General features: G+C 51.4%; 1 non-coding gene across 1 annotated transcript; it reads right to left on the bottom strand.

Annotated features, from left to right (window-relative positions):
* Nucleotides 1–13,161: 13,161 nt before the first annotated feature.
* On the bottom strand, nucleotides 13,162–13,235 carry trnar-ccu (transfer RNA arginine (anticodon CCU)). Its single transcript has one exon. It is a non-coding gene; the product is annotated as a tRNA-Arg (tRNA).
* Nucleotides 13,236–13,998: the final 763 nt, after the last annotated feature.

Here is a 13,998-nt window from a genome sequence, read left to right on the forward strand (position 1 = left end):
AGGAAACCCAAATAAAGGGCTTTCCTGAGGGGACACTCGCCTCTGCCGGCCAGCAGGATATTACCCGAGGGCATGTCGGGACGGAAGGCGAGGGGGAGTATGCAGCACTGACCTGTTCAGGAAATCCCTCCACTCAGAGCAGAATGGGCCCAAGGGAATCTGCGAGAGACATCTCAATTTGGGGGGCCGAGGTTTCTGAGGGAGACTTCAGTGCCTCGTGCCGATGAGCAGCTCCGTCCGAATATGGGTGAGATTCAACGGAATCGCTCCATATGGCTGAGCCTCCTCGACACACTCAACTGAGTCAGGGTCAATTGTGGATTTTAGCGCCTGGATGGCTTTGGCTACAGGCCAGATGTAATTGTCAGCTCATCGGCTGCTGGAATCCTCATCCATGGCCTTGTCACCTCCAATCTTGACTATTCCAATGCTCTCCTGGCCGGCCTCCCATCTTCCACCCTCCCGTAAACATAAGCTCATCCAAAACTGTGCTGACCGTATCCTAACTCACAACAAGTCCCGTTTTCCCATCACCCCTGTGCTCGCTGACCTACTTTGGCTCCCGGTCCAGTAACACCTCGATTTTAAAATTGTCGTCCCTGTTTTTAAACCCCTCAATGACCTTGCCCCTCCCTATCTCTGTAACCTGTAACCTCCTACAACCCTCTGAGATCTCTGAGCTCCTCGAATCCTTGCCTCCTTCAGATCTCTGATTTTAATCCCTCCATCATTGGCGGCCGTGCCTTCAGCTGCCTCGGATCTAACCTCAGGAATTCCCTCCCTAAACCTCTCTGCCTCTCCACCTCTCTCTCCTTCTTTAAGACGCTCATTAAAACCTACCACTTTGATCAAGCTTTTGATCACCTGTTCTAATATCTCCTTTTGTGGCTCATTGTCAATTTTTGTCTAATTGTGATTTACCAGAATGGTACCAGGGATGAGGGACTTCAGTTATGGGGAGAGACTGGAGAAGCTGGGATTGTTCTCCTTAGAACAGAGAAGTTTAAAGGGAGATTTAATCGAGGTGTTCAAAATCATGAAGGATTTTGATAGAGTGGATAGGGAGAAATTATTTCCATTGGCAGGAGGGTCGGTAACCAGAGGACACAGAGTTAAGATAATTGGCAAAATCTCCAGGGGGGAAATGAGGAGAATTTTTTTGCTCAGTGAGTTGTTCTGATCTGGAATGCACGGCCTGAAAGGGCGGTGGAAGCAGATTCAATAATAACTTTCAAAAGGGAATTGGACAAATACTTGAAAAGGAGAAATTTGCAGGGCAACAGGGAACGAGCAGGGGAGTGGGACTAATTGGATAGCTCTTTCAAAGAGCCGGCACAGGCACGATGGGCCGAATGGCCTCCTCCTGCGCTGTTCAGGGAAGATCATGCCTTACAAATTTGATTGAATTCTTTGAGGAAGTGACAAGGAGGATTGATGAGGGTCGTGCAGTGGATGTTGTCTACATCGATTTTAATAAGGCATTTAACAAGGTCCCACCTGGCAGACTGGTCAGAAAGGTAAAAGCCCATGGGATACAGGGAAAGGTGGCGAATGGGATCCAAAATTGGCTCAGTAACAGGAAACAAAGGGCAAAAGTCGATGGATGTCTTTGTGAATGGAAATCTGTTTCCAGTGGTGTGCCACAGGGCTCAGTGTTGGGTCCCTTGCTGTTTATGGTATATGTTAATGATTTGGACTTGAATGTAGGGGGCATAATTGGCAAATTTGCAGACGACACAAAAATTGGCCGTGTCGTTGATAGTGAAGAGGATAGCTGTAGACTCCAAGAAGATATCAATAGGTTGGTGGAGTGGGCGGAAAAGTGGTAAATGGAGTTCAACCCGGAGAAGTGTGAGGTAATGCACTTAGGGAGGGCAAAAAGTAAAAGGGAATACGCAGTAAATAGGAATATATTGAGAGGGGTAGAGGAAGTGACAGACCTTGGAGTGCATGTGCACAGGTCCTGAAGGTGGCAATACAGGTAGATAAGGTTGTGAAGAAGGCATACGGAATGCTCTCCATTATTAGCCGAGGTATAGAATACAAAAGCAGGGATGTAATGATGGAACTATATAAAACACTGGTAAGGCCCCACAGCTGGAGTATTGTGCGCAGTTCTGGTCACCACATTACAGGAAGGATGTAATTGCTCTGGAGAAAGTGCAGAGAAGATTTACAAGAATGTTGCCTGGGCTTGAAAATTGCAGCTATGAGGAGAGATTGGATCGGCTGGGGTTGTTTTCCTTGGAGCAGAGGAGGCTGAGGGGAGACTTGATTGAGGCGTACAAAATTATGAGGGGCCCAGATAGAGTGGACAGGAAGTACCTGTTTCCCCTAACGGAGAGTTGAAGAACTAGAGGACATAGATTTAAGCTGATTGGCGGAAGGATTAGAGGGGACATGAAGAAAAACTTTTTTACCCAGAGGGTGGCGGGTGTATGGAATTCACTACCCGAATTGGTGGTAGAGGCAAGGATACTCAACTCTTCAAAAAGTACCTGGACCTGCACCTAAAGTGCTGTAAGCTGCAGGGCTACGGATCGGGTGCTGGAAGGTGGGATTAGAATGGGCACCTGGTTGTTCTTCGAGCTGGCGCGGACACGATGGGCTGAATGGCCCCCTTCTGTGCTGTATCTTATCTATGGTTCTATGGTTCTGATTCTAACACAAGGCAGTCGTGCATCCTCCGCAAGTCAATGGGATCCCTCACCGTGAGGAGTTCATCATCGCCATGAGCTGAAAGGATCGCCTCCACACTCGGCTTGTACAGAGACAGTCCCAACAATCTGTTGCATAAGAGGTGCAGGAAAGACTCTGTGCAGATCAAATATAACTGGCCTGACATGGGGCCTCTTGATATTCTCCTCTCCCAAACCACAGGTTGGGGTGGGGCCATCAAAGATCCATTAACCTTACTCAGACACTCAGCAGTGGCAAAAAGAAATGGGATCCGGGCGACGAAATGTGTCCCAAGCCCCAAAGTCCACAGGAGACCTAACAGATATTGGTGATCCACCCCATCGAGGGCCTTCTCCTGACCACCACCTCAACATCAATCGCAGCATCAACAATTCACCCACCATCCTCCTCCAGGTTGTCGTCCTTATCCCACAAGCCAATACCATTGTCCCCAGTGAAGACGACCAGTTTAACCAAGCAGCTGATCAATACAATTCCTACAAGTTCTGGAAACATTTCTAACCACCAGCACACACACTATCATCTATCCAATAGACCAGCTATCTTGTTGTCCTCAGCCATTCTACCTCGACCCCACCCCCAGGATCGGAGGCAGAGGAGTCCCTCATGGGGTCCTTGGTGGGTTCTGGGCCAGACAGGGAGCAGCAGCCTGGGGCACCCCACCCCATCCTTTGGGCAGTGTGACTCACGTATCAGGCACGGGGGATAAAACCATGCCTGACACAGAGCCTAGAGACAGGGAAAGGGACCGTCCCCTTCACCACCACCGCTGCCCAACCCAGCCAAGGGGGGAAACCTATTCACATCCACGACCAGGTCAAGCACATCCTGGGAGAGGTCAACCAGGGCCAAGGTCGGAACATCTTGACTTCAACACTTTTAAGTGCATAGACTCAGGCACCCTGGGTTCATAGACTCAACACACTAAGTGCACGGATGTCAGCACTGTACGAGCACTAAGGACGGTATCTTGATAAATATCAATCAAGGAAACAGACAAATCCTTAACTTCTCGCCAAGGAACAGTCAGGGGTTTACCGCCCAGCCTACGAGTGAATGCTGGCAACGTTTGCCCCACCGAACTGCCTTCCATCACCCAGTTCCTATTGAACATGAGTTCACCTTACCATCACCCAGTTAGGATGCCCACAAGTTACTGAGTGAATGAATTAACCCTATCTTGCCATATCGTCACAGAAGTCAGACAAGTCTTCAACTAACAATTGTTTATTAACTTCAAATCATGATTAGCAATACTCAAACATTGAGATGCAAATAATTAGTAGATAGGATTATTAACAAAATGAATAGCAGGCACTTCAGTGATATTACAATAATTCAGCATTAACTGGGTCGCTGCTTATCAAATAGTCGTTGCCTGAGATTGATATAAATTGGTGAAATGAATTGAGGAGTAAACTCCTTAGTTAGCTGGCAAGTTAACAGCATGAGATAGCTAGTCTATTGGATAGATGATAGTGTGTGTGCTGGTGGTTAGCAATGTTTCCAGAACTTATATGAATTGTATTGATCAGCTGCTTGGTTAAACTTGTCGTCTTCACTTGGGACAATGGTATTGGCTTGTGGGATGTTGAGGTGATCAGCCTCCTTGTGTTGAGGTGTTCTCCGTTCCTCATGGATCCTCTGTCCTTTGGGCAAATCCACCTTACGCAGTGAGAGCAGTATCCGGACTAGGTGGAGAAGAGAGAGGAGTGAGGGAGGTGAGAGAAGGTGAAAGTGGAGAACAGAAACTGAAGTTGAAGAGAGAGAGAGAGAGAGAGATGAATGGAAGGGAGAGAGTGAAACAGATGGCAAGGAGGTGAAAGAGAGACACAGAAGCAGAGAGGAAGATACGCAAAGTGAGGGGGGAGAACGATGAAACTGGAGAAAAATGAGGCAAAGATGGAGGAGAGGGAGAGAGCAAGAAACAGAAATGGAGGAAGAGAGAAAAATGAATGTGAGGAAGGTGAGGGGGCGATGGAAGTGAAGGTGAGGATCCAGCATTGAGGAGAGAGATATGAAAGGAGTGAGAGAGAAATAGAAGAAGAGGAGAGAGCAATAATAAGTGGAGGAGGAGAAAGAGAAATAGAAGTGAAAAAGAAAGTGAGAAACAGAATTGGAGGAGGAGAGAGAAAAACAGAAGTGAAGGAGGAGAAAATAAAAATGAGAATGGTGGAGAGAGAAACATAAGTGACGGAGGAAAAAGTGAGAAACAGAATGGGGCAGGAAAGAGAGAAAGTGAGAAATAGAATGTTGGAGGAGAAGAAAGTGGGAAACATCCTGGTGGAGAGAGGAACATAGGAACAGGAAGAGGCCATTCAGCCCCTCGAGCCTACTCCGCCATTCAATTAGATCATGGCTGATCTGTATCTTAACTCCATCTACCCGCCTTAGTTCCCTAACCCTCAATACCCTCACCGAACAAAAATCGATCAATCTCAGTTTTGGAATTTTCAATTGACCCTCAGCCTCAACAGCTTTCTCGGGGGAGAGAGTTCCAGATTTCCATCACCCTTTGTGTGAAGGCGGGATCTGTGATTGGGAGAGGGAGGGGATCAGCGATCGGGAGAGGGAGGGGGACAGCGATCGGGAGAGGGAGGGGGGCAGCGATCGGGAGAGGGAGGGGGCAGCGATCGGGAGGGGGAGGTGTACAAGAGGGGTGCGGGCAGCAGTGATTTTACTGTGGTGCCGAGACGACCCCTCCTGCAGCTCCTGGTTCCACATTCAGGTAAATATATTTAAAAATTGACCATTTTGATGGCGGCCCTTTAAGGACCCCTGGTTGGCTGCACGTAGACCAGGTTTTCCTGAATCCTGCCGGTGGGAACAGTACGAATGGGGGGGATGGTTAAGATGGGGACAGTTCGGACTGTGTTTCTGACATATTCCCAAACATCTTAACTTGGCTAAATTCAGGCACGGGAAGTTTGCCTGCCCCAGAGGAAAGAGAGGCGGGAGAGGGGGGCTGATCGGCCCAGACCAAAATCTAACCCACAGTTTTCATGCCACAGCCTGAAAGCTGTGAGAATGACATAGAAATTACAACACAGAAACTGGGCGTTGGCCCCAACCAGTCGGTGCTGGTCTTGATCCCCCACACGAGCAGTATCCTAATCCCATGTGTCCGCCCTATCCCTTCGTTCCCCTTTCCATCAATCACCTGTCTCACCTGTTCTTAAATGTTGACACCATCCCTGCTGCAATCACTGTCTCCAGTAGTGTATCCACCATAACCCACAGCCTCACAGCCCTCTGTGCAAAAACCTTTCTACTGCTCTCTGTCCTCAATCTCTTCCATTTAATCCTGTATCTAGATTCACCATTACCTCTTGCCTTAAACCCGCTATTCCATGAACTTTTTCTATAACCTTATCTACTTGAGGTGCTGCTTTTAATGTCTTGTGCAGTTGAAGCAGATATTGCTGGCACCTTTTGTATTTGGTTATTTTAAAAGCTGTTTTCCTGACCCAGGATGCAGTGATCAACCTGAAGTCTGTCCAAGAACTCGCCAAAGACCTGGGCTTTGAATGGACCATTGTGGCTTCCGAGCTGGGATTCACAAGGGCGGAGATTGGCCGTTTTCACACGGCCTCTGTTCAGAAAAAGGTGCAAGCAAAGAAAATGTTAGAGAGCTGGTATGTCGAAAGCTCCATCACTAAAAATGAATCGTCTTAAGGGGCTCGAATTTAGCAGGCCTGCGGGTTCCCAGCGGGTGGTCCTCCGGGAGCGTGGAAAACGCGGACGGCTAATTGTGTGCGTCCCCCACGCGATCGCGGGATAATTGGACCCATTAAGCCCTGCTTCCGGGTTCTGCGCTCCCCAGCTGCGTGCCGGCCGGCTGCGCATGCGCAGTACCGTCGACGCGATGTAGGAGCTCCAGTTAAAGGGGCAGTCTCCCAAAGCCCCTCCTGCTGCAAGCAAGAGGTCTGGGAGAATGGCTCAACAAAGGGGAAAGGCTGCGCCCCGTTTTTCAGATCTGGCACTGCAGCTGATGCTGGAGGGCGTGAGGATGAGGAGGGAAACACTCTTCCCAGAAGATGGGCGCAAGTTCCCTGCCGCCGCAACCAGGAAGGCATGGGCAGAGGTGGCGGCGGAGGTGAGCAGCAGGGGCAACACCCCAAGGACTTGGGAGCAGTGCCGCAAGCGCTTCAATGACCTGACTAGGTCTGGCAAGGTGAGTACACCAACGCACCCTCCCACATCCCGTCCCCACCATCACGCCAAGCAGATCACAACCCCCTCCTGCACAGCCACCACTGCGCTCCATCAGCAATCCTCACAGCCACTCATTCACCATCCTCGCCGTGCACGCAAGTACCCACCGTCCCTGACCCCACCCGAACACTACCACACACCCCACTCCCCATGCAATGGGATGGGCACGTGGCCCACGCTTCCTCCCATCCGTTCCGCGCCACGCTCAACCCAACCGCACCGATGCTCGATGCGTCTCACGATGCAAGACGCACCCACTCACACATCTGTGTTTTGCCTTCACAGGAGAAGAGAAGCAAGAACAATAGGGAAAGGGCACGCACCGAAGGTGGGCCGCCGCAAGTGGTGGAGCTCACCGACGCAGATGTGGAGGCGCTCGACCTCGCCCGCATGCGACATTGCCTGTCGGTGGCCGATGGCGAGTGTGTCGCTGCCGAAACGGCCGGTATGGGAAAGCTGACACTCAACACCCATGATCGCGAGTTACCGTCTCATCACCTGCCATCAGGCGCACTGTCAAGTTGGTCCACATGCCTCAAAGTGCCCTCTGTTCTCTTGCAGGTCCGTCTTTGGGTCAAGCGAGCGTGGAGGGCGATTCCTCAGAGGACATGGCGGTCTCTGAGGGTGCATCGTCACATCAGAGCCAACCATCCACCAGCGCAGAGACACGCACCTCGGTGGGTCCCCCTCGCCAACTAGTTGGGGTAGCACTTGGTGAGTCACTGCGCACGAGTGAGCATGAGCAGACCCTGGTGGCAGGGGCAGCCGCGGAGGGTCCGCGACGGAGGGAGCACTCATCTCCAGGCTCTGCTCAGCCGGACCCAGATGCTGAACCCAGGGGGCCACCAGTGAAAAGGAGAGTCGTCGAGGGCCACCAGCTAATTGCTTAGGTACTGGCAGAGGTGCCGCGCGCATTGTCCACAATAGCGCAGGCGATGGAGGAGTCCACCTCCTGCATGTGGGCATTGGTGGCGCAGGCACAGGAGGGTACCGGCGACACAGTGTCGCGGGTAGGTGCGGGACTGTCTGCGGTGGAGGACAGGCTGGCCTCCCTCGAGCGTCACGCACAGCTCCACTTCGAGTCCTTGCAGGCCCTGACAACGTCTGTACGGATTCAGGGTGAGCAACATTCCGACGCCACCAACAGGCTGAGGGATACACTAGGGGTGGCCTTGCAAGGCCTCACACATGCCATCCAAACTGCCGTCCAGCAGGGTGGAAGGGGTGATGTGGGCCGAGGCCAAGAGAGGGATGATGGTGACCGGGGACATGGAAGCGGGGACGCCTCTCAAGGCGTCCCCACGTCCCACCCGTCGCCCACCTCTCAACCAGTACCCGCAATGGTGCCTCCTCTCCAGGTGGCCGAGTCTGCCCCTGCCCCGGTGCAGGAGGAGCAGTCTGTGGAGGTGCCCTCACGGGCACCGAAACCCAGGGGCCGTCCGCCAAAAGCATCTACCCGGTCAAGGCAAGAAGACGAGCAACCTGCCACTACCTCTGCTGGAGCCACAGGGGTAGCACCACGTAGGTGTTCCCGGAGAAGAATTGCAAAGGCCTTATAATCACAAAGGGAATACACCAGGGTGTTTATTATTTTGTACTTTGTTTCTTATATAATGTCACATTCCAGATATTAAATAGTCTATTCTCACCACTCCTGCCACCTCTCGTCCATTCTTCCGCGGCTTGTGCAATAGTTGCGTTCCGTGGAGGCCATCATGACGGCGAACACCTGCTGCCGCCCATTGGGCACACTGCTGTGGGTGCAGGATTACTGGCAGCACTCTTCAGTGGAGGGGGCTGGTATGGCCGCTCGCATGTGCAGGTGAGGAGATGCGAGCGCCTCGCAGTGTCTGACTCTAGGAGAACCGTTGACGTATGAGTGCGTCCCTGGCCCGGCGACCATCCCGGTGAGTCGCGGCTCGGCGCATGGGTCGTCCAACATCCTCGGGCGCGTCCTCCTCCTCCGCCTCCTCCTCCTCCTCCTCCTCCTCCTCCTCCTCCTCGCCCTCGCCTTCCTCAATGTGGGTGGCGGGTGTGGATGGGGCCTCCTCCAGCGGCACCCCTCTCTGTTGGGCCATGTTGTGCAGGGCACAGCAGACAACTATGATTCGTCCCACTCTGAATGGTGTGTATTGGAGCGCTCCCCCAGAACGATCAAGGCACCTGAAGCGCATCTTGAGAAGCCCTATGGTCTGCTCAATTGTAGACCTGGTAGCAGTGTGGCTGTCATTGTACCGACGCTCCGGCTCAGTGATGGGGTTCCTCAGAGGTGTCATGAGCCACGTGTGGAGGGGATACCCCTTGTCGCCGAGGAGCCAGCCGTTGCCGGCGTTGGGTGCCTGCAGGATGGGCGGGATGGCGGACTCCCTGAGGACGAAGGCATCGTGGCAGCTGCCGGGGTATCTGGCGCACACGTGTAGGAATCTCTGGTGGTGGTCACAGATGAGCTGGGCGTTCATGGAGTGATACCCCTTCCTGTTGATGAACAGCCCTGGCTCATGTGGAGGTGCCCGTATTGCGATGTGGGTGCAGTCGATTACACCCTGCACCCGTGGGAAGCCGGCCATGGCATGGAATCCAACCGCCCTCTCCATCTGGCTGCGCTCGTCCATGGCGAAGTTGATGTAGTGGGAGGCCCTGCGGAACAACCCATCGGTGACCTGCCTTATGCACTTGTGTGCAGAGGACTGACAGACCCCGGTGATGTCCCCGGTGGCACCCTGGAAGGAACCGGATGCGAAGAAGTTGAGGGCAGTGGTGACTTTGACGGCGACAGGTAAGAAGATGCTGCTTGGTCCATCAGGGAGCAGCTCGTCGTTAAGGAGGCTGCAGATGTCGGCGACTACCTGGCGATTGACTCTGAGCCTCCGTATGCACTGCTCCTCGGAGAGGTCCATGAAGCTGAGCCTCGCTCTGTACACCCTGTGCGGAGGGTAGTGCCTCCTGCGACGCATCTCTCTCTGCGGTTGCCCTCCCTCCTGCTGTGCAGGTGGGTGTGCCGCAGCACCATGTTGGGGGGCCCCACCTCTCCGAGGCGGACGGCGTGGACTGCGAGGCTGCTGGGGCTGGTCATCCTGTTCGTCCTCCGGCGATGTCAACGCACCACCCATCTGGCAGGTGTTGGTGTGAGGGGTTGTGCAGGGTAGGTGGGTGGGTCCTCGGACTGGGGCTGCGGTTTCGTGTCGGTCTGTCCTCTGGCTTGGCGGGGGTTGGTGGAGGGCAGGGGTTGCCCTATGTGACGCGGTGGCGTCCTGCGTGGGTGAGGGCTCTCCCCCGTGGAGCGCACCTTGGCACCTGCCACAGGCTGCTGGCTGCAACACGCCTGGTTTGAAGGGTCCTGTTTCCCCCAGTGTGGGAAACTGACTGCGTTGAACCTAAAATCCCACACTTCCTCTTTTGACAGCTGCTTCAGCTCATTAACTGACCACAATGAGCAAGTTAAGTGCTCTCAAGTGGAACCCCGCTGGCTTTAATTGCCTGCGGGATTCCCACCAGCGGGGCTTTCGCGCGCAGCTCCGCACGTCAGCGCGGTACCCGGAAGTGGCCGGGATTTCGTCCGAATCCGGTCACGTGATCGGAGATCGGGATTTTCGGGGCCCCCCCGCTGGAAACCCGCAGGTAACCCGACCCTAAAATCGAGCCCAAGGAGTGGGATCTCACTAATGTTTCTGAGCTAGCATTTAATGCAATGACCCTCTCACCGTTCTGATATTGTACGCAGCTCTCCAAACCGGCAGACAATGGGCCGTCTCCCAATGTACATGGTGACTGGGTGAGGTGCTGAGTGCGTAGTGTCAGGCATGGAGGAGAAACACTTGCATTCATATAGCACCTTTCATGGCCTCGAGACATCCCACAGCACTTCAATGAAGTACGTTTCAAGTGTAGTCACTTCAAAGTGAAGTTGTAACGACACCAAATAAGGGGGTCGAGTTAATACTGAGGAGGACTGGGAGAAAATACAAGAAGACATCAATAAACTTGCAGAATGGGCGTGTAATTGGCAAATGAATTTCCATGCACATTAAGTGTGACGTGGTACATTTTGGTCGGAAGAATAAAGAGGGCACCTACTCCTTTGAAAATCATAGTCTAAATGGGGTCGAGGAGCAGAGGGATCTGGGGGTCCAGATACACAAATCAGTAAAAGTAGCAACGCAGGTTAATAAGGCCATAAAAAGGCAAATCCAGCACTAGGGTTCATTTCCAGAGGGATAGAATTGAAAAGCTGAGAAGTTATGTTGAACTTGTATCGAACCTTAGTTGGACCACACTTGGAGTACTGAGAACAGTCCTGGTCTCCATATTATATAAAGGATATATTGAGAATAGACTGATGGGGCAGTAATTGGCCGGATTGGATTTGTCCTGCTTTTTGTGGACAGGACATACCTGGGCAATTTTCCAAATTGTTGGGTAGATGCCAGTGATGTAGCTAATTACATTCGATGTAATTCTATGTAATGTCGGAAATTGGCAGCTAATTTACACACAGCAAGATCCCACAAACAGCAATGAGAGAAATAAACAGGTGATCTGTTTTTTTTGTTTGGTTTTGGTTGAGGGATAAATATTGTCCCGGACACCGGGGAGAACTCCCCTGCTCTTCTTAGAAATAGTCCCATGGGATCTTATACATCCACCTGAGAGGGCAGACAGGGCCTCAGTTTAACATCTCATCCAAAAGACGGCACCTCCGACAATGCAGCACTCCCTCAGCACTGCATTGAAGTGTCAGCCTGAAGTGGGACTTGAACCCACAACCTTCTGACTCAATCTTTAAGCCAAGGCTGATGCATAAAAGGTGGTCTGATCGGTGCTCCCAGAGACTTAAGCACATAATCTAGGCTGACACTTTAGTGCAGTACTGAGGGAGAGCTGTGCTGTATTTCAGGTCAGGTGTTTGTGAAAGATCACATGATGTTATTTTGGAGTTCTCCCCGGTGTCCTGGCCGATATTCATCCCTCAACCAACATCAATAAAATAGATTATCGGGTCATTATCTCATTTTTGCTTGTGGGATCTTGCTGTCCGTGAATTTGCTGCTGCATTTCCTACATTACAACAGTGACTACACTTCAAAATTACTTCATTGGTCTATAAAGCGTTTTGGGATGTCCTGAGGTCATGAAAGGTGCGATATAAATGCAAGTTCTTTTAAAAGACATTTCCTCAAAGTCCTGTTTCCAGGACCAAGATGGAGATTAATTTGCAGAAGAGGTCGCTATCCCATAATATAAATCAGGGTCTATGTGATCTCCTGGACTAGTTTTGATCACCGAAAGGGGTCAGAAAGGCATTTCCAGATTTTATTTCTCCAATTATCCTCCATTTTTAATCTTTTTTTTCACCTCTCCCAGGGGATGACACGGCTCTGGGTGGGTGGGGAGTATCTGTATCGAGATGCATCGGGCAGCACAACTTTATGGGACAGGCTAGATAGACCAGTTGGTCTTTTCCTGTCTGTCACTTTAATTTGCTAGAGTGACTCCCAAACTCATTGCCTTAACCATTAGGCCACTGGGGTCACAGCTACCACCACAGCCTTTGTGCAATTGGTCATTGCTCTACGTTCTCATAACATTCTGTTCTTGTCGCCATTCAATTGGTTTTTATCAATAAATATATCTGCCAATTCCACACACTTCAGCAATGATTGGTAGCAGTTGTGAACACTTTTGATTTCCTCGAACAGTCCTGGCAAGTGTCGACGAGAGTTCTGGTCCCTGAATGGTGGGTTGACATCCGGTGGGGGACTCGTGTCTGATGGGAGCAGAGTAACGACCCCCCCCCATCATATCTATCTGGTGGTCCTGGTAAGGAGTTGCGAGTCAGGGTAACAACTGTTCATGTTAGAATGGACTCTGACACTGAAAAAACCCAGAGCATGACCTGCTGGATGGAAAGCAGTGCAAGAAATGGGTTGCCTCTATTACTGTTAGGCATGGAAGAGGAGGAGAAGAAGAAGACAATGTTCAGTAAAATGAGGAAAGGAGGTAAAGGGACATTATTTGCCTGGAAAGTGCAGGTGACATTGTTCCCTGAGTATTGGGATGGCGCACAGCTTGGTAGAAGCATCGCATTGGTTTGTTCCACTGGAAAGCAAGTGACAGAGTGAGAAGGGTGCTGGACAGGAACTCCCTGGATTGGTTGGTAAGTTAAAAGGAAAGCTCCCTGACTGTCATGGAATGCAGCAATGTTCAGAGAAGGTGTTTTGGGGTTTGTTTCAGTGTGAAAAACTGCTTCACCCCAGATGGGACTTGAACCCACAATCCCTGGCTTAGGAGGTCAGTGCCTTAATCCATTAGGCCACTGGGGCTGCATACTATTGGTGTTTGGTGCTTGTGACCTGCCCCTTTGTCTCTATGGATTCACTTCCAAACTTGAGGCCTTTTTATTCACAATCACATTGTGTCAATTCCAAAGATCCCAGCAATGATGTGACAGGATCTGATTTGCTCTTGTGTGTTGGACATTGGAGTATTTTGAATTGGAGCAACATAATTTGCCCCATGGCTCTCGGACTAAATATGACGATTAGTGAAGAGGAGGGCCCCACTATTACAAATCGTCCGATCAAGTTAAAATGTCAACAACTAAAAATAAAATTAACCAATGATCTGGTTCCTTTCGTTAGTGACACAGTTGCTGTCCTGCGTCGCCCACGAAGGCTTCAAGTGTATTGGTGGAGCCCACGCGATCCCTCTCCAAGGTCACCCGGGTGTGTTGAAGGCCGTGGAACAGCGGCCAGCAGTCAGAACAATCCTCCATGTGGATGCTTCCAGTGGATGGTGGTTTTAGCCTGGCCCAGGAACATCCCCACCAGGGGTTCATCTGATCCGCTCACCCCCCGCCTCTCTCCCCCACCCTGTGCACTGGGTGCCCGAAGACAAGGACTTCAAGGTAACTAAAACTTGAGGTGCGGCCCCTTTAAATAGTGAAACAGGGGTTGCAACCTCCGGTACTGTAAATAAAGATAATGTATATCTTCATCCAACCCACAAAATGGACAAGTGGCCGGGTATCTGTGAAATGGCCGAGGAGAATGTTCATGCAACCCGCTCCACCCCAGGTCTCCAATG

Source organism: Heptranchias perlo, chromosome 11, assembly GCF_035084215.1.
Source record: "Heptranchias perlo isolate sHepPer1 chromosome 11, sHepPer1.hap1, whole genome shotgun sequence".
Classification (NCBI taxonomy): domain Eukaryota; kingdom Metazoa; phylum Chordata; class Chondrichthyes; order Hexanchiformes; family Hexanchidae; genus Heptranchias; species Heptranchias perlo.